General features: G+C 37.6%; 1 protein-coding gene across 7 annotated transcripts in view; it reads left to right on the forward strand.

The window, feature by feature from the left end:
• The window catches only part of Tpk1 (thiamin pyrophosphokinase 1), a 339,523-nt gene that overhangs the window by 265,303 nt on the left and 48,647 nt on the right, over positions 1–25,573 (forward strand). The gene's annotated exons all lie outside the window — the stretch shown is intronic.

The raw sequence follows: 25,573 nt of genomic DNA on the forward strand, positions 1-25,573 counted from the left end.
ATGTCCAGATTACGGTTGTAAATTTTTTTCTACAGAATTACATATATTCTGTAGATCGTTTTTTTGTTTTTTTCCCTTAAGATTGTATTACAGCATGGATTAACAGAATCCTCAGGAGAATAAAGACAGATATTTTCTTGGAAAAATCACAAATTGAGGAAAAATTATAACAAATATGCTGAAAATCCAGGTTTATTTATTCAGTTAGTCTTTAGGATTTTTTTTTGAAGCTGGAGGGCAGAGAGCAGGATTTTTGGGTTGCTTCCCCCTTAGTAACCACTGGCTAGAAATGCGTAGAATCATTGTGTTGATCAGGGAATCACTAAAAAGTTATAATTTGAATTTTTTTCAATTAAAGTATGGCCATCGTCACAGTACAGTTACTAAAGTTATTTTGTTAAATGAAACAAAATTATTTTGTTAAATGAAACCTTATAGTAAATTAGAGGATTTCTTTGGGAGAAACTTTTCAGCTGGGCACCCAAACCTGAGATACAGGGAAGAAGAGTAATGGCATTGTTTTGACAGTTTGTTGGTTTTCTGATCTGGGCTGTTACCTGCCAGGGCTTTGAGAGCTCCAGGTCCTTGTTGGATTCCTTTCAGTGCCTCAACTCCTAGGTAATTGAACAATAAACTCCTTACAGTCAGACGGAGGGACTGTGGGTCAGGACTGATATATTGCACCCTTGCTTTCTCCCTTTGTCCAAGTGCTGCGCCCTCTCCCTTCATTTCAGGCCCTCTCTCCTTCTGGATCTGAAACATCTGTCCCTGAATTGTTCCATGCTCTTGATTTCTGTCACTGCGGTCCAGCTGGCCATATGGACGGGAGGGATGAGTGGCTACTTGAAGCAGTGCACTCTAAGGAGATTTAAAAAGAGAACATCTCATCTCTCCCCTGTCAGCTTCTTCCCCTAACTGGCTCAGACAAAGGGCAAGCAGGATTAACCATCTCCGATGGCCTGGGTGACCGCCAGCGGCCAGAGGTCAGCAAAGTATCTCCTTCTGCACGGAGCATAACTAGCCATGAGGGCAGGGGTGCAGTGGAAATGTGTTTTTCAGCAGTCCAAAAAAGCATTTTCTTCACTAAGAAATTTCCTTTTGACTTTCCAGTGGCTGCGATGACTAACTGCCCTTCTAACCATCTCAACAGCATGTTTCAGGATTTACCTGCGAAGAGAGCCAGACCAGTGGACATGTTGTTGAATGTCTGATCTACTGCAAGTTATTTTCTGGTCTTGTATTTTTTCCAGGAAAAAAAAAAGGGGGGGGGGGGTTCAAATATATAAGAAATAAGTATATGACAATAAGCATATGGGAAAAGTTAGTCTGATGCCATGGCATAGTTGGAACTATTTTTCCTTCCTTTTACAGTTCTTTGACATTAGCCATTAATGACCCCCAAAGGTTAATCAGTCAGGCAGTCAGTATGAAATAAAATAAAAGTCTGGGTTTCAGGACCAGAAGCCCTGACCCTTCTCTTTCTTAAATACCTGAGCTGACTACAGCAGTTTGAGCTCTGGCTCAAGAAGACAGGCCTGCTCTGCTTGGCATCATGGTATGGCCCCACACAGTGTCTCTGTTTTGGCCCCTTCATCCTTTACCTCAGCAGACAGGAAACCTGCCTCCCTGCAGAATACTACTTCACTTCCTAGGTTAGGAAGTGAAATTTAAATGCTACAAAAAGGTATTGCTTTGGTTGAGTCAGACCAGGAGGCCACATGAATGATTTATTATGTATCACTTTATCAATGAAACATTCTCCCACTCAGGAATAAGCATTCTACTATACTTGCCAACAACCTAAAATAGATAGCTCAGCATAAATAGAACTATTTTATCAGTTCAGCCTACGTGGGACCTAATACATTCTAAAGGGAAAGCCTTTATTAAACATTAGAGTTGTCCTGCAATTGTATAAGAAAGTTCCCATTGCAAAGTGATTCCTGCTTGTAGAATGAATGTGGTTTTCAGAGTCCAGTGTGATTTTTAGCTGAGTGAGACAATGACAGGGACAGTTGGGAGCCAAGGATCATTGTTGGACCTGTACCGCCACCTACAGGTAGACTAAGGAATGTTGGTTCCATTTCTCATGTGCACTTCCATTATAATAGCCAGAACAGAATTAAGAAGTATTTGTGTTTAGATTTGGTTGTGTGCATACAATACAGTAAGATTTTGTTGCTACATTTTTTTAAAAGAGGGGGATGTATGTTTGCAAAATGTTGTTTTGTAATAATTAAATATCTATTAATTAGACTCCTAAGGGAACGAAGTCCCTTTTATTCTATGTTAAATTGTTAACTGGAGAACCCATTTGATACTCTTCATAAGGTTTAGTATTTGAGTTTCTGGTTAACCTTGAGCAGAAACCTTGCACTGAATATTAGTTTCATTATTTACTTATTATCTCTGCTGCTTCTGTCTGTCTCCCCCTTCCAGAACATTATCTTCATGAGGGAAAGTGTTTCTATTTTTTTTTTTTTACCGGTTTTTCCCCAGGACCTAGAACTGTGCCTGTCACAAAAGCAAATACTCAAATATTTAATAAGTCACTATCACTGTACTTTCCTAGGAAGAAAAATACATGAGGAAAGACAGTCACTTCTTTGCCTCTGGGGTTCTTGTTTTAAATGGGAATGCTAGTAGCTCTTGTTTTCTCTGTTTCTGTTGTTATGAAAATTAAATGAGATAATGGATGGCAAAATGCTCTGAATTATGAAGCATGATAAAATTTAGACATTTTTCTCAAAACTCATTTTGGAGGGAAGGGAGAGCTCTAGAAATGTAGAAAAAAATTTAAATTGCTCCCTCGTAACTTCCTGGGGTGTTTTTAAAACTTATATTTCTGAGTTCCAACCTATAGATTAGGTCTTGACAATCTTAATTTTCCTTAAGAATCTTATATGGGGCTGGGGATGTGGCTCAAGCGGTAGCGCGCTCGCCTGGCATGCGTGCGGCCCGGGTTCGATCCTCAGCACCACATACAAACAAAGATGTTGCGTCCGCCAAAAACTAAAAAATAAATATTAAAAATTCTCTCTCTCTCTCTCAAAAAAAGAATCTTATATGATCCTGTAGCATGCTAAAATTGGAAAACTTTGGGTATCACGAAGGTTGAAATTGAGTCTAAAATGAAAGTGACTCATTTAGTCGTATTAGTAAACTGTTTACTTAGTAATTAGTGTTATTTAGTATTAGTATTTAATATTATCTAGTATCATTAGTTATCTTTTCCAAAGAAATTATTTCTGATAAGATGAATTTCATTTACTTTAAAAGATATATTGAATTTTAATTGATCTGTCATCATTTAACTTAATGTATATGATACTACCTTGTACAAAAAATAGAATAGAAGGATCTAGACACTTGTAAATTAAGATACCCTTAGTATATCAAAATTACTTAATTTTAGAGACTTTTATATATATTTCATAAAGTAGGTTACAAATAATATATAAAATAATTTTAAAATTAAGCAAAGGGGAAAGTCCCCTAAGATTGACTGACTTCAATTTTATTTAAGAAATGCCACTTATTGATTTTTGTGTTCATATGCTGAATAGGATATTAATGTGCTTTGGCATATTATAGAAGTAGTGTATTTCTTGGCATTGAGGATATTTCCTTGCTCTCCTCTTCTTTAAGCATTTTCTGAGAAACAAATGGGGGAAAGACCATATCTACAAATTTTCAAATTAATCTTGGAAGAACTAAGCATTTCATGTGCAATAATAGTTTTATAGATAGATATATGTTCCCCAAACATGTAAGTGCCTCTCAGGCCTGGTAAACCCAGTTTTCTTCATTTCATATCTTGTCTTAAGGACATTGTTATCTGGGTCATTGCCTGTCTGTAGCACCTGCCTCACAATATGAATGAGTGGATTAGATTTTTACTCTAAAACAAAGTAGGGGCACTCTAGAGAGTGGGTTAGGGTGAAATTGGGCATCAGATGAATCTCAAGAGCAAACCCTGGTCCTGTCCAACTGCACATCTTCCTCTCCCTCACCTTCAAAGCATATTCTCATATTCATGCATACACATACTCACTCATATTCAGGGGTGTCTATACACCAGGCACCCCTGTGATAGTACTGACAGTGAGCAACCAGACTCTAGAATTCAGTGGCTTCCTTGACACAGTGGGAAGGGAGCAATAGTACACCAGTGTAACCCCAGGATCATAGACACTCAAGGTAGACTGTAGGGTGTGTGCTATGGAAGAAATCAGCACATTAAAAATCTGCAAAGTAACTGAGGAAGGTCACACTGATGAGGTTTCCATGGAGATCCCTTTGCATAGGTGAGACCTAAAGAATGAGAAAAAAAATGGGAGAGAGCCCAGCCTGAGAGCCAAGGCAAGGGACCAGGACTGAGGGATACCAAGGGACAAGGGCTTTCCTGGTTGAATTGGATGTGGACATGAAGTAAAGGAGCAGGCAGGAGGGAGACCTTGTAGGCCATGGCAGGATATGGTTTTATTCCAGGAGCATTCAGAAAACATCTCCGTGCTTTAACCAGGAAGTGATTTATAAGTTCCATTTGAAAAACTTTACTCAGACAGAGGTGTCTTGGTGATCATGCCTCCAAAGTATTTCTGCAGTCTTCCCCTCATCTCCAATTCTGATTACCCTTGCCCTAGTTGAGTCTCTTATCTCTAATGCTATCTATCTACTAGTTGGTTTCTCTTCTACGATGCCTTTTTTAATCTGCCAGATAATTCGAATGTTGTCTCTCTTACTCAAACATATGAAATATGCTCACTACCTGCACAGTGGATGGAGTCTGGGTTTGTGTTTTAGTGCCCACTCCTCACTGTTTGGTGTCCATCAGATCCTTGCACCCCCCACATTGTTCCCACTTCTCTGCTGATATTCCTTTACCTCCTCTGTCTGCCAGTGCCCTTCTCCCTTTTCTAGGCCAGCTCCCCATTTCTTAAAAGAAGCTTTCTCCCTTGCAGTCCTACCCTTATCCCTAAAACCCATAACCCATAGTCCCATATGTGTCCTTAATGTCCTTATGTTCAAGAGTTTCTCTGAGGACCTGCAGAAACAAGTGTCTAGGAACCTAGAAGCTTTGGGTGAATGCCACGTGGGGGTTTGTACACAGGTAGCTGAGTGGATTAATGAGATCTCTTGAACAAGAGTGAGCAAGCATAGTGGCAGCATCTTTAGTAGATGGTAAGTGTGAGCAAGTCATCGTGCACACTCCTTCTCATTGTTCTCCTATCCCTTTTCTATTTGGCAAGCTCTTGTCCTATTTATATGGGCACGTGCTTTGCAATGGGTATTCTACTGCTGGCCTTGAAAAAAAGATGGTACATCTTAGATCTGTCTTCAAAGGGCTTGGAGCCTAACAGAGGAGCTGAGGTGGACCCAACGGAATGAGCAGCTCTGCAGATGCTTAGAATGAGGTGATAAACAAAATGATGGGCAGCAATATAGCTCAGTCTTCAACTGAAAAGAAAGTCTCACCTCATTTGTTTCTTAGAAAAGAAGGTTGGGGTGTGGGGGTAAGAAAGGAGACTTGGAAAAAAAATTTGCATTACTAAGCCTTCATTAGTTTTCCAAGATATCCTGCAGCATGCTTACTAATATATTATGAAATTCTCATGAATAAGTAACTCTAATGTCACATTTCAAAATGTGTGAACAAAGTATTTTCCAAGATTTTTTTTTTCTGTATGCTTCATTTTGTAAGTTACCCCAAGAAATGATGTGTCGATTAAGATATGTTTACAGAACTGATGTGTCATGGTCCCATTATCCTTTTAGATAATCAGGCTTGAGTGCTGACAAAGGCAGTAACCCATTTTACTGCTGTAAAATATTTTTAAATGCATTCTAGTTTCATGATATATCAATGGTCAAAGCCTTTTAAATTGTATAAATGTGTTGTTTATAAAAAATTAATTTTAAATTGTAAAATGGTGAAATCCATTCAATTTGGATCTTACACATAGACATTGGGTTCTATTGTAATTGGCTTTAACAGTACATGTTCATTGTCTAGTTTTCTAATGATTAAAAGAATTCCATTGCTAAATATTCAGGTCTCAAGTGATAGTCTTTCCCTCCCAAATAAGGAATTTTAAAAAATCCAAATTCTAAGAAATTTAGGTAGTAAAATCTCAATAAGACTAGGAATCACATTGCTGGTGTGTACCATTTGAGCTGAAGCACATCTAGTCAATTGGAAGAGACAAGCTCTGTTACATCCATGAGCAAGACAGTATGTAGCAAAATGCTGTTGTGTATTCCAGAAAGCATGCAGCAAGAAGTGCATCCAGGAGAAGACACTCACATCATTCGCTCTGAGAAGGCCCCACAGTTCAGGTTTGCATTGAGCTGGGCCTTAAAAGTTGGGTAAAATGAGTAGACGAACACAAGAAAGGGGGGTAAGAGAGAAAGTGTGCATTCCTTCCAGGAAGAAGACCAGAGATACCTTGGAACCCATAATAAGCAGGTGGTACTGAGTACCCCACCTCTCCTACTGGAAATCTCCTGAACCTAATCACCACATCATGCAGGCTAACAGTAGGCCTGACAGACACCCCAGTCAAGGCAGGTTTTCTGCTACTTCATAGAGATCAATACTGAGGAATACAGAGGTCTCAGCACCCTTTGTAGGGAGACCAGATCTAAATGTGAGACAGAAAAAGGGAGGAGATAATGACCTGAAAATAGCAGTCTTCACCATATTGTCAGCTTCCTTAAGGAGGTTTTCAACTAGAATGCAAATAGCAACTAATCTTTTGACCCAAAGAACAGAAGAGATGCAGTTAAATCCATCTGAAATAACTGTAGAGTTAATGCACTTCATACCCCCCAGGCCTCCCCTTGTTCAATGAATTTAGTTAACATTATAAAACTGCAAGCATGCAATGCAACAAAATGCTAAATTCCCCACAAAGTTTATGTAGCTACATTAACACAGTCCAATAGCAGGGTAGCCTGAGTGACCTAGACTTCAGTTAGTTAGAGGTGTTCTGCTTGTTTCTGCAGGTCTTTGTACCTGATGGTAGTGAAGGGTGCAGTTTAAACCTTGATTAAATTTTAGCCTTAAGCAACAAAATAATTTTGCTATCACTGCATGTTATATTACTTAACATTTTTCAATCTATAATAATTATATATACATAAACATTCAGAAAAAAATTGACATTCTCCTCTTTGGCACATGAAAAAGGAGGAAAGGAATAAAACTTTTATCAAATGCACAATAAATGCCTTGAACAATCCTAGGTACTATATATTCCTCATAAGGACACTATGAAATAGCCTTTATCATTTTCAGATTAAAGATTGGAATGCAGAAATTTGAGAATTTAAGATAGGTACACTATGATATGTAGAGTAAAAAGTGTGTAAGCACATTAATGATATAACAAGATGTAAGCAGAAACCAGTTCAGTGCATGTCTGGCTGGTGAGGTGATTCTAAGCACACAAGCTTGCACAAACTTGCAAACCTGTGTGTAGGCATGAGTAGAGGAACTTTGCAAGCAGAGGCAAAAGGAAGGTCACTCACTTCCTGTGGAGAACTGTCTTCAAGGCTTTTAACTTTGTTTATAATGATCCCCAAAAGATGCCATGGAAAAGTGAACATGTAGAAACTTCAGACCTAATTGTCATCATGAAAAGAACCTGATGTCAAAGCTGCTGAGATAAAGCCTGGTAGGAAAAAGAAAATCAGTGCATAGAAACAGGACACTGATTGGGGACATATGTAAGCAAGATCGGGAAAGAAGAGGAATGGAAGTCATGACAGCTTTGCAAAATCATGCACTTTACATGGTTATATAAGCAAAAAGAGAGAATGTGCTTCAAACCTGTCCCAGGAATTAACAACTCAAAGGATTTATGTCTTCAGTGGTTTAAAGAAATGTGGCATGTGATTATCCATATATTCTCATTGCAGTAGAATAATTCTACCCTGTTTTAGCCTGTATAAGTGTGTGATACGGCAAAGACAGAACACGTAGAGTTCATTAACATGCAACATGAGCAGGGGCAGCCGTGTGTATTAGACAATGTTAGAGAATTATAATCCCTTCCTCGCTTCTGTGTTAGACTGATTTTGAACTGTTCGTGGGTGGTGGTTACTGCAGGCTGTGATTAGATAAATGGATGCAAATGGTAATTGTAACTGATGAATGATTGATGATGGCGTTCTGCATTTTATTCTGCACCCTTAGAAACAGCCTGTGCCCTACCAGAAATGTAACCTCTAACCGGAGAATGGGTTTCAGTGTAAAATGCAGTTGCTAGCTTGTTTTCCTGGGAGGTCGAATGGGGTGGGTAATAGTGTGTTCTAGGAAGAATGGGGCCATCATTTCTGGTCTCTGTCTTTCCTGATTTTTTTTTTTAGCTTTCTCTGTCAAATCATTGCTAGTTAAAGACTAGAAAAAGAGTCTAAGAGCTCAATGTGGGGAATTAGAGAATCTAGGCAAGTAGTTCTTCTTATTGATTTCTCAAATAGAAGTACTCAAATAAGGCAGCCTTGAGGTGGATATGGACCCCATCCCATACCTCTGGGTTTAATAACCACTGGCCTACATTTAGGAACTACTTAAATGGTGCTGTATTTCCTAAAGCTTTGCAACTGATTAAATATATTTCCTAATGCTCTTCAGTTAACATGGTTTCTCAGCATCTCTCTAAAGTTGTGTGCCCATGTATTTGGGGTAAGCATGCAAATTTTGGTCACATTTATAGACTATTTTTGATTTTCTTATGAAAAGATATGAACAACAAATATATTGAGATTTTTAAAAAAGAAGCATAAATAGGAAATTTAAAACACTTTCAACCTGTGGACAGTATATCAAAAGTTCTATAAAAAGAGTATTTTACTCTGAATTCAGAAGCATAATTAACCTATCTGTTGGGCCCATCTTGTTCAATTTTGCTCCTACTTTGGAGATTCCAGCTGAAGTGAGATTGTCAAGAAGCCAATCATGAACATAACGAAGATTACTTAGAATGTGAACATGGATTTGTTAAGTGGGTGTTACTGCTGGTATGTTCACTTCGTCCTGTGTTGGTTCCTAATGATAGTCCTGGGAAGGAGAAGGAAGGAAACAGGAGTTTACTGGGGCAGCATAGTAGAGCAGGACCTGTGTTCTAGCCACACTTCCTTCATAATTAACTTACCTGACTTGAAAAGCCCGACATCTCCTGATTGCAGTATCAATGTGAGAATCTACACCTGCCCCACCCAACCCTGTTGCCTCCTTTATCCATAAAGAGTTTGCTGGAGGTTGGAATGGGTCATCAAAAATAAAACTCCAAAATAGAGGGAGACATCAGAACCACAGTGAAACATCTGACCACAGGTTAGAAAAGCAAAGAAATTGCACAACATGGGGATTGTTGCAGAATTCAGAAAGATCATATATGGAAAGTACTTTACTCTCTGAAGCCATTGACTGAAGAGTATTATAGATTTGGTGACAAAAAACTTAGAGCTAATTTAGATGATTTTTAAATGATTTTTAAAGCCAAACTTCAAAAAATATATTAAAAAACAAAAAAATCCTCCTTGTTTAAATGGATTTGGTTTTAGAAAAAATTCAATATTTACTAGTAAACAAGTAGGGAAACAGCTCAAAGGGTAAGAAAGAAGCAGAAGTCACTGCAAGATCATAGCAGGGAACACGCAGGTTCTCTGCCTCCTCGACTGCACACGATCTGCTTCATCTTGGACTCCTTCATCCCTGAACTGGCATGCAAGGCCAGCCTTTCCACCACAGCCTGCACGCAGAAGCCAGTTAGCATGTCTCCTCTGTGAACTCTTTTCTAGAGTAAATGTCCTAATTTCCTGAAGGTGCTGCACTTAACGTCTTCCACATGCTTTCCATGGACTCACTGTTGTGCGTCGGCATCTTACTAAGAGCAGAGCCGGATGCTGTCACGCTACAGCAGTGAGTCCAGCGGTTTGCTGCTGTCCTTTCTTGAACACCACCGTTGTACAGAAGCTCAGCTCTGGATTAGCTCCTTCAATAATTCACGTAATAAATACTACTAAATATCAACTGCTATTGAATTTATATTAAACTGAAACTCCTGTGCTTCTTTTATATGTGATTCTATAAGACAGTTTGCAGGCACCCTAACCCCATATTACTGCTGTTCTAAGTGTAATTGGCAGACCTTATTACTGTCTTTATTTCATTTTATCTTGATAGTTTTCTAGAGCAAGGGAAATTTTTTTAAGTGTATTTAGATTTGGTTTTTATGTTTTATATGCTCATTAAAGAAAATTTGGAATATCAGAAAATTAGGAAAGATCCATATTCAGAATCAGAATATATCATCCATAATCTTGTCATCCAAACAACAAATAACAGCAATTTTGATGTATTTACTGTCATTTTCTGTGTGCATACTTATTGTTGTCTATACTCCTTTTCCATATTATTCTAAACCAGACATAAAAGTATATCACATGCTGTCTGCAGTCCTCAAAAATATACATGTATTGCCTTCCATAACATTCTGTGCAATGTAAATACTTACCTGTTTGTTTCCCTTGGACAGTCGTATTCTTTTTACATTTATAAATGATACTATAAGAGATAGCTACCTGCAAGATGTTTTATCTCTGTTTATGATTTTTCCTTTTAGGATTAATGCTTAGAGGAGAATTTACTAAGCCAAAGACAATAAAGTCTAAAAATTTCATTTCTGCCATTTAATTAATAGATAAGCACAGACACAAAAAGATTATGGATATCCTTGGCCCCTAGGTTCCTATAACATTCTGGTTTGTTGTTGGTGATGGTGATGTTGTTTTGCAGACTCAGAATTGAACCCAGGGATACTCTACCCTTGAGCTATACTCACAGTCTTCTTTTTTATAGATCTTATTTTCAGAAAGGGTCTCACTAAGTTGCCCAGGCTGGCTTGGAAGTTGAGGTCCCCTGGCCTTAGCTTTCTGAGTAGTACAGGCATGGGCCACCACCTCCAGCTCCTACAACACTCTTTACATCCATTTCATTACACATATAATTACTTCTTCAAAGATGCCTTTCCTGAAAGCATATCCATCAGGATTCATTCAGCTGGAGGAACAAAGGCTCAGAATAGCAGTAGCTTCAATGCAGGAGAGATTTCTTTCTCAAGTGAAGTCACTGGATGCAGTCAAAAAATGTTCCTTGCCTCACTTCTCAAGGTCATCCAGGACACTGGTTCCTGGCTCCTCCCACCTGTCTCTCCACCAGTCCTGGGTGGAGCTTTCATGGGCAGGGGTGACCACTGCAGCTCCACCATCCTGTCCCTCCTATTCTAGGGAACAGCATAGACTAGCAAAAGCATTAACTGTCTCTTTAAGGGGAATTCCTTAGTCTGCCATACAACTTCTGCGTGTATCTTTTTAGCTAGAACTTTCTCTCACTGATTTACCTAGCTGCAGAGGAGATTGAGTCATGTCATCTCTGTTCTCAGAAGAGAAAGAGGGGGGGGGGGGCGTCTGAAGATCAGAGTTTCTATTGTTCTGTACAAATGGGAAAGTGGATATTGTGTATTACAAGCAGTTTCTGGCAGGGAGAGCATCTGCTTCCCTCCTCCTTCCTTCTTCCTCCACAGATCCCTCAGGACCTGAGGACCTGGATCAGAAACAAAAAACCTGAATAACTACTAAGTATGTTTGAGTTGAACCTACAAATTGGTCAAGCATATGTTTGTCAGTCACAACTTCCTTTATGCCACTTGGGTCATTTATTTAAAAAATCCATTCCCCAACTTAAATTCTGGCGGAATTGACAGAGATTGTGTACCTTGCCAGCGGATGGCTGTTTCTGGTCAGACTCACTGCAGCCCAACTCTGTAAACACTGGAGTTTGAATTCTGTTCCTTATGAGACCTTCTTTCCTAGGGAAGTTCGTTTGAAAAAGCACTGTGAATTAAAAATAAGAATCCACACGGTTATTATTTATGGAGCACAAGAGTGGAAAGTCATGCTTCCGTAAAACATGAAAGCCAAGTAAAGCCCGCTGACTTTAATTAAATTCATGGGTTTTGGTATGTTTTATATAAACAAAGAAAAACATAGGTAGGATGAAATTGAGCCGTTTGACATAAAGAGCCTGATAATCTGAGTGGGTATTTTAACTCACTTGCTCATTACTCAAAGACACAAATCTTTGTCAGTTGCCAAATCACATTCTTTAATTTTTTTTAAAGCCTACTTGCTTTTTTTCACTTTTAATTTGAATATGAAGACAAGACTGGGGCAGATTTCTCTTATCTCTTGTATCAAAATGTCAGTCTGTCAGAGGATGAGAGCTTTGGCCAGTGAGACTTGAGTCCATCAACAGGCCAACATCCACAGGAAGGCTTTTGGGTTCCGGCCTACTCTTCTGCTGTCCCTCTTCCACGGTGAACCCTCACAGTTACTTGGCAAAGCTGGAAATCCATCTGGGGAAGGATGATAAAGATTGCAGGACCCCAAAGTATAAAAATGAATTGCAAAGCAAATGCTGTTTTGTTTTGATTCTTAGGAAAGATGTTCATTTGCCTGGATATGAATTTGCTTAGCTTCTGTCAGGTCTATATGTATATCATGCTGAAACTCCATATTGCTCAATTTCTTTCCAGAACTTATTTCATAGTTTTAGCGTGAAATTCATAACCCTAATCGGGTTCTCAAAATAAAGGACAATTCAATCTTCTAGTCCACCTTTCACTAATAAAACCGTTCAAAAAGTGGAATGAAGAATAAATGAATGGGTCTTTTTTTCAGCTGTGGTTTTTCCTACTTCCACCAATTTCATTTCTGCAAGTTTGCAAGTTTTGTTTTAGCTTTAGCTTATTATCATAGCTGGTCTGTGCAAGAGTATGCAAAGCCTAGTTCATAAAACTGTTCCAAAAAACAATGTGATCACTTTGATCTGTTGTAAAGAAATTACCACCGCCTTGAAAAATAGTGAAGATGGTGACCGGAGCTCATGGAACCCATGTCCTGTGACTTTCCAAGTTCTCTGCAGAACTAAAAGAAGAGAGGGGACATAGGGTAGGCACTGTCTTTTGATCCCTTTCCTGAAGGTATAGGTTGCCTTTTTATTTATTTTTTCCTTTTTTGAATTTTTCCAAAGACCAAGGACTATGTACTTTCACGGTTGTAGTGCCTGCTCTGTTACCTGATCAGCATTCATTTAGCACAGAATTCCCCCAGTCCAACATTTGGTTTTCATCTTACGGTGATTGTTGTTTTCCATTTATATTCAAAAGCATAATCTATCACTTCATAAATCAGCTTCTAAGTACACATGCCTGTTTTCTTAAAAATATAATCCTTTTTTCTTCAAACAAATCTACCTGCATTTCTCCACCCCAATCCTATCCCCATCCCCTTCTGGTTTCTCCAGGGGAAGCTCTTTTTACTGTGGGCAGGACAGGTGGGCCAACAAACCCTTGTAGCTGCTTTTTAATTTTCTTTTTAAGTCTTATCTACTCCCGCCTCGCCTAGGAATAAAAATGCAGTGACTGCAACCTCATTCTTTCAAAGGTTCTTTTAAAGAATTCAGAAATATGACTATCAAAGGGTATTGAGAAGACCAGCATAATGTAAGGCAAATGAAGAACGACTTCGGGAAGGAGGCAGAGACAATGAGGAGCTTGAGTGGAGCAAGAAGGCAAGAAGGGAAAGTCCACCTTGGATGGAGCTTTCCTGCAGGCCCCACATGTCTGTGTTTCTGTGAATGTGAAGCCTCTTTGAATTATTCCTTGGTTGCTGTTTGCAGCCTCACATTGAAGTAGGAAAAGCAAATGGGGCAGTTAAACTCTCATTCCAAACTGGAACGGCCCCGGATTGATTGGTAGTAAGGGCCAGGTGGCTGAAGAGGCAGGGCAGTGCTTTATTTCTTATTGACCAGGAGTGTGTCTGTCCAATTAGTCTGTGCCGAGCCCAGAAGCAGCTGGTGCACACGCTGGAGCAATGCAGCAACCCAGGTTTTGTGCTCCTCCAGAAGCCAGAAGACTCCTGCCCCAATTCATCACCCCTGAGTTGTCAATTATTTTCCAAACTCTGCTGCTGTCCATTCACTCATTCTGACATTTCAGTTCAAGTCAAAAAACCAGCCCTTATGCACACCTCTGGGAATCGTAAAAGACTCAAAAATTAATAACATGGAACTATCCACAGGGCTTCAAATTAAATGATGGATAGACTTTCATGTGTGTGTATAAGAATGTATATTTTATGGTTTCTTCAAGCCAAACATAAAATAAGACTAAAACAAAACACATGGGTACAATAAAACTAATTTAAAAATAAAAACAGATTGGGCAAAACCATCTATCTGCTATCCACAGGAGATCCATTTAAAGCAAAATGACACAAAAAGGTTAAACATACTAGAAACACTAATAAAGAATAAAGTTGCTCTGATTTTTATTACTCAAAGCTAAATTCACAATGAACTCATCAGAGAGATGAATGAGGAATTTATGCTGAAGAACATAATGAAGACAAAACTATGTGTCTCCAGATACTATCACAGCAAGATCCATAAAGTGTAAGTTACAGAAAAGTCAAAGAAGAAACTGACAAACACAATAGTGATTACAGGCTTTAATTAACCTCCGGCAGCCCACAGTAGATTAAGAAAAGTAAATCAAACAGTGCAGAAGATTTGAATTACTATTAATAAATATTACATAATAAAGCTAACTAAATTGACAAATAAATACATGCTTATGTGCATATATGTGAAAGGCAAACACTACCTATGCCTTTCCTCTATTCCTCCCAACATTGTAAATTTTTGATGTCATATTTTCTTTCTATAGTGCCTCTATTTTAAGATATTAATATAGTTATTATTTTGCTTTTTAGTCTTCATTCTAAAGATATAAATGGTTTCTGTAGCATGTTTACTATATTAGAGCCTTCTGCATGTGTCTGTGTAGGTACTGTTTCCAGTGAACTGTACACTGTTTGATGTTTTCTTCACACTCAGTAGTATCCCTCAGTTGGAGAAATCCCTTTAGCATTTCTTGCAGGACTGGTCAGGTCGTGATAAATGTCCTTAGCTTTTGCTTGGCAATATCTTTAAATTTTTCATTTCTAAAGAATACTGTTGCTGGGTATGGTATTCCTTATTAGTAGTTTTTTGTTTTGTTTTGTTTTTGCATTTGTTTTTCTCATTCTGCACAAAATTTTATCCCACGCCTCCTAGCCTGCAGTGTTCATGCTGAGAAAACTTTTGCGTGGTTTGGAATACTTCTATTTATTATTTATTTTCTCTCGATGCTTCAAAAACAGTTTGTCTTTAATTTTTGAATATTTGATTCATAATAATATGTCTTGGGATAGACTTGTTTGAGTTAACTATTACTGGTGACCTTTGACATTCCTGTACCTTAATAGTGGTATCCTTTTCTGAGTTTGGGAAATTTTCTGTTATTATCTCTTTGAATAAGCTTTCTTCATCTTTGGCATCCTCAAGTCCCTCTTGAATCACAGTCACCCAAATATATGTTCTTTTAGTGGCATCTCAAAGTTCCTATAAGAATTCTTTCATTCTTCTTCATTCTATTTCTTTGTTTCTCATTTAACTGTGTATCTTCAAATAGTCTTTGATTTCACAGATTTTTTTCTGTTGTTCTGTTTTACTATTGATACCTTTTATCATGTTTCTCTTCTTTATTTTTTAATTTTTATTTATGTATTATTTATTTTTGCTTTTTGATGTACTTTCGAGATCAAGGATTTCTGTTTAATTTTCTTTTAATTAGAAGTTGGTTGAGTTTTTTAAAAAAATAAAATACTTGGGAGTAAATTTAACAAAAGAGGTGAAAGACTTCAACAATGAAAATTACAACACACTAAAGAAAGAAATTAAAGAATAAGACCTTAGAATATGAAAAGATCTACCTTGTTCTTGAATAGGCAGAATTAATATTGTCAAAATTACCATACTTCAAAAAAAAAAAAACTATACAGATTCAGTGTGATCCCAATCAAAATCCCAATGACATTCTTTATAGAAATAGAAAAAGCAATCATGAAATTCATCTGGAAAATTAAGAGACCCAGGATAGCCAAAGCAATTCTTAGCAAGACAGGTAAAGCTAGTGGCATTACTATTCCAGACCTTCAACTATACTACAGAACAATAGTAACAAAAATAGCATGCTATTGGCACCAAAATAGACCTGTAGACCAATGGTACAGAATACACAAAATTCTAACCCACAGAACTACACTTATCTCATATTAGACAAAAGTGCCAAAAATATACATTGGAGAAAAGATAGCCTCTTCAACAAATGGTGCTGGGAAAACTGGAAATCCACATTAACAAAATGAAATTAAACCTCTATCTCTCACCATGCACAAAACTCAACTCAATGTGGATCAAGGACCTGGGAATTAAACCAGAGATCCTGTGTCTAACAGAATAAAAAGTAGGCCCAAGTCTCCTTCATGTCTGATTAGATCCTAACTTTCTTAATAAGACTCCTATAGCGCAAGAATTAAAACGAAGAATCAATAAATGGGATGGATTCAAACTAAAAAGCTTCTTATCAGCAAAAGAAACAATGAGTTAGGTGAATAGATAGCCTACAGAATGGGGTCAAATTTTTACCACTTGTACATCAGATAGAGCACTAATCTCTAGGATATATAAAGCACTCAAAAACCTTAACTCACAAAAACAAATAACCTAATCAATAAATGGGCCAAGGACCTGAACAGACACTTCTCAGAAGAAGATATACAATCAATCAACAAATATATGAAAAAATGTTCAACATCTCTAGCAATTAGAAAAATGCAAATCAAAACTACTCTAAGATATCATCTCACTCCAGTCAGAATGGCAGCTATCAAGAATACAAACAACAATAAGTGTTGGCAAGGATGTGAGGGAAAATGCACACTCATACATTGCTGGTGGGACTGCAAATTGTTACAGCCAATCTGGAAGGCAGTTTGGAGATTCCTTGGAAAACTTGGAATGAAACTGCCATTTCACCCAGCTATCCCACTCCTTGGTTTATACCCAAAGGACTTAAAAACAGTATATGACAGAGACACAGCCATATCAGTGTTTATAGCAGCTCAATTCACAGTAGCTGAATTGTGGAACCAACCCAGATGCCCTTCAGTAGATGAATGGATAGGGAAACTTTGGTATATATACACAATGGAACATTACTCAGCATTAAAAGAGAATAAAATCATGGCATCTGCAGATAAATGGAGGGAGTTGGAGAATATCATGCTAAGTGAAGCAAGCCAATCCAAAAAACCAAATGCTGAATGTTTTCTTTGATATGAGGATACTGACTCATAATGGCGATAGGGTGGGAGTATGGGAGGAATGGAGGAACTTTAGATAGGGCAAAGGGGAGGGAGAGGAAGGAAGGGGGCAAGAGGGTAAGAATGATGGTGGAATGAGTTAGACATCATTACCCTAAGTACATGTATGAAGACACAATGGTGTGAAAATACTTCACATAAAATCAATGACTTGAAAAATTGTGCTCTTTATGTGTAATATGAATTGCATTCTACCATCATGTACAACAAATTAGAATAAATAAATAATTTAAAAAATAAAACAAGCAAATTAGATTACAGATTAAATTAATGATATCAGTAATTTGAAAGTATCTAAAAATCACATTTGAGGCTATAAACACCTTAGCAAGAATTTTGCACTCAGACCTGTGGATTCTACTCAGTCATTTGATGACAGCAGAGCCAGGAAAGAAAGAAAAAGGTTCAAGACTCTGCTGAGATTCCAAAATAGTCTAAAAAAAATAATAAAATGCTATAATTGGATGGTTAGATTAAAAATATTCTCCTACCTTTCCCTCTTTAAATGGTTGTATCATGATGAAGAACAAGGCTGCTCAGGAACAAGCAAATTTTAATTTGAAAGTAGATTTAAAAACTGCATATAAACGTATGTATGCTGTGGTTGAACTTTGCCCCCCAAAATACTTATATGTAATGAAGGTTGAAGGTGGAAAAATACATATAAAGTAAGAATATTGTGGGTTTTTTTTTTTTATTTGTAACCTGTCCAGAATACTATTTGTATAATAAGAAAAAATGCCTAACAAATATGGTTCTTCCTGCACAGGAGCCTAGATTGTAACAGCTCCATTGTTCCATTGTTTTGCTCCTAGTTGTGCAATAGACATGTTCTACCTAAGATTATCAAATTCTGAATATCCAATGGTGTCAAGTTATCTTTCCATAAACTACATAAAATGAACCATTGCCTTAGTTGAATGAATGCTCTTCAGTAGTCATTCTTTAAATACCAAGCACTACAACAGTTCTTAACCTCACAGGAAGGCAAATAGATAAGAAATCTGTAGTACCAACTCAGTTTGTATGTTTTGTGGGAAATTAAACACAGTTCTTAATTAACAGACGCTAACTAGTGGTTAATTCCAACGTCCTTTATCGAATTCACTTAAGTAGCATGAACCAAGAGTGCACTCTAGTTAGTGCACTAGAGTCCACAAATGTTGGAACTGACTCTGACCTTGGACACTCAAGGGGATCTCTTGGGATGATTTCCAAATTGTTGAGTCACTGTGGCACAGAGAGAAAGGAAGCAGACATTCTACCATGTAGCCCATGTAGCGAAGACTGTCTGACTTTGCATAAATAAAACTATTTATTTTGGAGCTAGCAACTAAATTGCTCATTTTAAAATGTTTTGGGAATTGGTTGAGGTTGACAGTGGTACTGTTTATCAGGAAATGCCATGAAAAAATCTCTTTTGCTATCTATACTGTTTTGTGAGCTAAACTTATGTATTTTATGATAGAAAAGGGGAAATACTGTCCCAAGTTTTGGTTACATTTAGTGTGTCATTTTAACATTTTTGGTCCTATGAATGCTTTGGAAATTTTGGATAGAATACTTCCAGAATTTTTTGCATATCATTAAAAAACACATATCATGTCAATAAATGGATTAATTGGTATCAATTTGGATGAAATATGACGTACTTTGTGTATATATATATATATATAAATATTTTAAGTAGTGCATTCATTTGGAAAAATGTTTTGTTTTTTTTTCTTTATAGTTTCTTGTATTTAGGAGGTGTTTTACTCAGCTTTTTTACTTCTGTGACTAAAAAACCCAACAAGAATGATTAGAGGCGGAAAAGTTTGCTTGGGGGCTCAGGGTGTCAAAAGTCTCAGTCCGTAGACAGCTGGCTTGAGGTGAGGCAGGACATCATGGCGGAAGAGTGTGGTGGAGGGAAGCAGCTGGGGACATGGCACCAGGAAGCAGGGAGAGCAAGCTCTTATCACCACAGACAAAACATATATATCAAGGCATGCCCCCACTGACCCACCTCCTCCAGCCACACCCCATCTGCCTACAGTTACCACCAAGTTAATCTCTGTCAGGGGATTAATGCATTGAGTATGTTAAACCTGTTATAACCCAGTCATTTCATCTCCTAATGTTCTTGCATTGTGTCTCACACATGAACTTTTGGGGTACACCTACTATCTAAACCATAACTGGAGGACAATACACAATTAAGGCAGTTGGGCTTTAAGTTAGATTACTAATTGCCAGAGTGTACATCACAATAAAACAGCACGTTGACTAAGGAAATACTTACATACTGTTTATTCTATTACTTTCTTCCTTTAAATTAAATCTTCAGACATTCTATCCAGGTTCCAAAGCCACAAACAGCACATGACTTTGATTATGTGCTTCTTCTAAAATAAATTAATTTTAAAATAAATGTTAAAATTTACCATGTTTTACAAAAATTTCATTATCCAAATGATGGAACAGTGAAGGTTCATAAAACATAGAATATAGAAGTCCCATCAAATTTTAACTTTAAAAAGAGGATACCTGGCTTTTTTACTTTTTTATTGATTTTTTTAGAGTTTTCTTTGTACTTCTCTATGCATGTTTCTACCCAAAGAGTGATAGTAGAGCACATACTCTGTTACATTGACTTTTTCCACTTAAGCATATTTTTTTTCTGTGTCATTCAGTTCATTGCCTTATCTTATGCAACTCTAACTAATTCATTTAATATATACATAGAATTATGTTGTACAGAGTTACAGTGATTTATTTAACTAGTCCTGACTTGAGATGTTTGTGAATATGTCTAAGGCTTTTTTGTTAACATCATTAAAATGTTGCAGAGAAAATTCTTGTGTATGTATTTGTGTGAATAATCAAGAGGGCTTGGTGTAGGATGGCTGGATCATGGGATGAAGATTATTAATTTTAAATGAATTTTCTTTGACAGCCTTATGGGTAATATTGTTACTAGAATATCACTATCAATTAAATTATCAATTATTTAATTATTAGGGGAATGGAGCATCTTTTTATTACAGGCTTCATAAGTTACTTATTTTGAGCTGCCAACTCTTTGTCTTTACCTATTAAGCTGCTGGATTATACATCTTCTCACTTATATGAACAACATTTCTCTTTAGGTTATTGAAATTTATTTCGAATTTTGTTGCGGTCTGTCTTCTAGCATGGTCCACAAATGTGCATATTTATTTTACCTCACAGATACTTTGAATTCTTTTGAGGAATTCTTTTGAAATGCACAAATGTAGGAATATAATATCCCATTCACGTTTTCAACATCCAGAGTAAGCAATCTTTATGGTTTCAGTTTTAGAATATTTGTTAACTTGAAGAAATAAAACATTTAATACATTGACACAAAACCAGTTAAGGACACTCCAGGAAAAGAAGACTACAAGCCAATATCCATAATGAATATTGATACCAAAGTCCTCAACAAAAACTAGAAAACTAAATTCAACAACACATTAAAAGAACCATTCACCATGATGGAGTAAGATTTTTTCCTAGGATACAAGGATGATTTTAGTATATGAAAATCAATAAATATGTAATATCACATTAACATAATGAAGGACACAAACCATGATCACCTCAATACACGCAGGAAAGTCATCTGAGAAACTTCAATATCATTTCACAATTGGAGAAATACCTCTCAATAAATCCGGTAAAGAATGTCTCTTAGCACAATAAAAGCCATATAGCCAAGCCCACAGCCAGGGTCAGACTCACTGGTGAAAGTTGAAAGCTTTTCCTCCAAAATCACAAACAAACAAAGAACACCAACAGTCACCTCTTCCATTCAAGGTGGCACTAGAAGTCCTAGACGGAGCAGTGAGGGGAAAGAAAGAAATGACATCTAAAGCAGAAGGAAAGAAGTCAAATTGTTTCTCTCTGCAGATGGCATGATCTTATATAGAGAAAATAGAAAAGACCACCATAACACTGTTTAGAACTAACAAATTTGGTAGTTGAAGGATACAAAATCAACATGCAAAAATCAGTAGCATTTCTATATACAATGAACTGTCCAAAAAAGAAAATCATCTCATTGACAGTGCCTACAAAAATAAATCAATAAAGTACTTAAGTATAAATACAGCCAAGGAAGAAAAAAGATCTATACACTGACAAATGTAAAACATTAATTAAAGCAATTGAGGACAAAAAATAAATGGAAAGATATTCATGTTCCTGGATTGGTACAATTGAGACTGTTAAGATTCCCATGCTTCCCAAAGTGCCCTATACGTGTAATAAAATCCATGTCAAAAATTTCATGGCGTTTTTCATAAACAGAAAAAAAAATATCCTAAAATGTGGGTGTGACCACAAAGGTCCCTGAATAATCAAAGTAAATTTTGAACAACAACAACAAAGATATGATTCTTGTTCTTTGTCTTTTAAAGAAATCTTTGTCTAATATAAGGTCTCTAAAACATTTTCTTAATGTTTCCTCTAGAAATTTTATAGTTACTCGAACCTTTATATCTATGATATATCTCAGTTCAAATTTGATGGCTGACAAGACCTGAGGTCTGTATTTTTGCATATGGTTGTCCTGTGGTTCCAGTGGCCTTTGTTGAAATCAGTTGTACATATGTATGTGTCTATTTCTGGACTTTCTATTGGGTTCTACTGTTCTATATGACTGTCTATACTCCAATATTACAATATCTTGGTTTCTATAGTTCTACGAGTTTTAAAATCAGGTACTTTAAATCATCTAACTTTAATCTTTTAATAATATTGAATCTTGAGACCCATGAAGACAATGTTGTCTCTTTCCATTTGCCTAAGGTGCTTTAATTTCTCTCAGTAGTGTTTCATAATTTTTAGTTTACCCCTTCTGCACATTTTTGGGTCAAATTTACTGCTAATTCTTTCATATTTCTTAACATTATCCCAAATAACAAGACTTTTCAGTTTTGATATTAATGCTATATTGGCTCACATAAAGTAATTAAACAGTATTTTCTATCTATCTATCTGCTATGTTTGTTAAAGATTTGGAGGGATTGACGAATGGATCCTTGGTCATTTCTCCTTACTTCTTAGTCAGAAGTGACTTATCTATTTGAGATGCAGGCTTTGTCTCTTTCTACAAAATGCCAGTACAGTGAATTTTACAGCAATTATTCTTTGTATAATTGATCCAACAAACATATTGTCTTCTACCATTTTACATATTTATGTTCAATTATTATTCATTGAAACAAATTTGGTTTCCTATGAATTTAAGCATTTCTCACCTTTCACATTTCCTGTGTCTTGAAGGTTTTCTTCACAGAACTGAGTACGATACTCTATACAAAGGAAATGGACCTCAATCACTAGTGCTTATGTGTTCAGGACAAGTTTTCATAATAAACCTGAAAATATAACTTTCCTCTGAGATACAGATATTGATTTTTTAGGATAAATATTGCTTATGATTCTCCTGGCTAGCTTAAAGATGATGTAACAATTCATTGGTGATGAACGATTGAATCACTGTTTCTCTAAGATACGTGTCTGGCAGTCATTTTCTCTGGAAAACTGCTAGAAGGAAATAGTAAAACAATATCCAAATGAAAAACTGGAGCAAGACAGAAAGGACTTCTAGAGTTTATTTTCTAATGCCTTAAACATGTACCAGGTGTGAGAAGGCATAAAAACTGTGTGTGTTATTCGCTTCACATCAGTATAGTGCAGACCCTAAAACTGATCCACACAGAGTTTTGGTTTGTTTCATACAGAAATAGACATTGCTACTGACATGCTGAGATACCAGGACCTTGTTAAAAAGCAGTGGAAAAGTAATAAAAGACTTAGACCGGGAGAAAATATCTTTAAATACTACCATTTTTTAACACAGGCAAAACAGAGTTTTGTTTTGTCTTTTGTTTGGGGTACCAGGGTACTGAACCCAGGGGGACTCAACTGCGGAGCCCCATCTCTAGTCCTTTTATTTTTTTATTTTATTTTGAGATAGGACCTTAGTAAGTTGCTGAAGCTGGCTTTGAACTTGGGATCCTCCTGCCTCAGCCTCCCGAGTCACACCATCACATACGACTTAAAAGAGCATTTTTAAATTATTTGTGGTGCATTATGATTAGACATAACAGTGGGATTCATGGGGCCATATTTATATATCCACATAATTTGATCAATCTCATTCCCCAGTACGTTTCCTTTTCTTTTCTTCCTCTCTCCCCCAAGCCACTTGTTCTACTCTACTGATCTCCTTCTTGTTATTGTTTTTATTTTAGTTAATGCATAGAATTTTATGCACGCACACACACACACTCAAACACACAGGACTCGTGATGTAGTTGAAATGAACACAGCATAATCTGGTAGATTTCATTCCCAGCACTTCCCTACACCCTCTCCTCACTCCCTCCTGATCCTTTTGTTGGAGGTTATCAAATCTGAGGGGAGACTGGTCTGCCTGGTTCCTCACATTTGCAAAGGTCTTGGAGTAGCACATCTGTTCAGGTGGATTCCTCTTCTTCATTGAGGGTGTCCTTTAGTGTGTCATTATCTCTTTTTAATATTTCTTAACTTTAGCACATAGACGCAGCATCCTCCAAGGGCCGGTTTCCTCTGCCTGCCTCTGCAGAGCTGCTATTTCAATTCCTTCTTGCTTCCTCTGGCTTCCTCTGAACCATCATCTTGGAACCATCCACCATTTTTGTAGTAGTTACAGATGTCCAGGAGAGGGACCTGAGGTCCTTTCTAACTGTTCCTACTTGGGGCCTGGTCATTGGTCTGGGGTGTCTGTCCCCCCATTCCATATTGCTGAGGCTCCAGGAGAGCTACGGAGTCTCAGTGTCCGGCGGCTTCCCAGCCCCTCTCAGAAAAAGGGGAAACAGCCCCGGCAATAGCAGTGGTGACTAGTGATGAATATGGGGCATTAAAATAAGTGCCTAGTGCCGTGACATCTGCAACACTGCCAGAAAACAGGAATGGCAGGGTCAGTGATTAACAGCAGCAATGAACAGCTGTGGATTTGACCTAACAGTAAACAGCAGGTGTTAACTACACTGCCCACACTACTAGTAACTGCAACAACATGAACAGTGGGGTCAGGGTTATATAAACTAAATAGTTCTAACAACGATAAATCTCAGTTAATTAAGAGAAAAAAAAATGTGCAGGAAGGCAAAAGAAAGCTTAAAATATTCAAAAAGTAAATATAGGGAAAGCAGAAGAGAGTTAATAAGTGATGGCTATAAGGGAGGGAGGGTAAAAAGTAAATAAATAAATATATATTACAAGAGAATTTGGCTATACTAGAGGAGAAAGAAATAAGAAAGAGTAATAAAGGAAAGAAAATGTAATAAAAACATAAGCAATAGTGAACAGAGACTCAAACCCAACCAACCAACCAAGAAGTCCTAAGCCTTCAAAGTCAAAACAAGGCAAAGTAACAAACAGATGAAAAGAAATGAGAAAAGCAAACAAAAAGAAGTGTGTTTGTACACCCAAACTAAGCAGCACAGCAAGAACACACAGCCCTACAAAATAGAAAAGGGGAAAATTCTTGATGAGAAATGAAGGGGCTGTCTCCTCTGAGGTGGTCCAGTCTGCCTAGGCCACTCTGCCCTCCTTTCCATCTCCTCACAGGCTGTGCACCTCTTAGATCTTCTTTGAGTGGCTCACAGAGCTGCCGGCTGGAGTGTCCTGGAGCTGAGGCTGGTAGAAGCTCTCAGCTTGCCTTCTCAGCAGTACAAGGCAGGACAGAATGGAAGTACCGTGGATTGGAGTTTTGTCCAGATAGACTAGATCCATGCACTCCCAGGGTGCAGAGTTCTAAAAGCAAGTTCCTGCAGCTGGTGTTTAACCCTGATTCTCCTTTGGAACTGTATTAGATAGTATCTGCTCCAGAATGATTACATCAACACACCCCAGGGCTATGTAGCTGCCCATCCATGCTGGACGTCTGGGCTCAGGGGCCTCCTGAAGCCTTCACCGGCAGGGCAGGAGTCTTGCATACTCCATGGTGCACAAATGTGGTCTTCCCAGGATCAACCCTGAGTGCCATTGCACCCCTCTGTCCAGCTCCTGGATTGGTCCCCTGAGCCACCAGACCCGAAGGGAAAGTGAGGTGCATTCCCATCCCTATCCCAGCCTTCATCTCCGGGGCACTGTCCTCTCTGTACAATTTCAGTGGCATATTGCCGGGCACACTCCAGGCCCCATGGCAGGCACTTGCTGCTATCTCCTGGGCTCCTGCAGCAGG

This window comes from Marmota flaviventris, chromosome 1 (genome assembly GCF_047511675.1).
Source record: "Marmota flaviventris isolate mMarFla1 chromosome 1, mMarFla1.hap1, whole genome shotgun sequence".
NCBI lineage: Eukaryota > Metazoa > Chordata > Mammalia > Rodentia > Sciuridae > Marmota > Marmota flaviventris.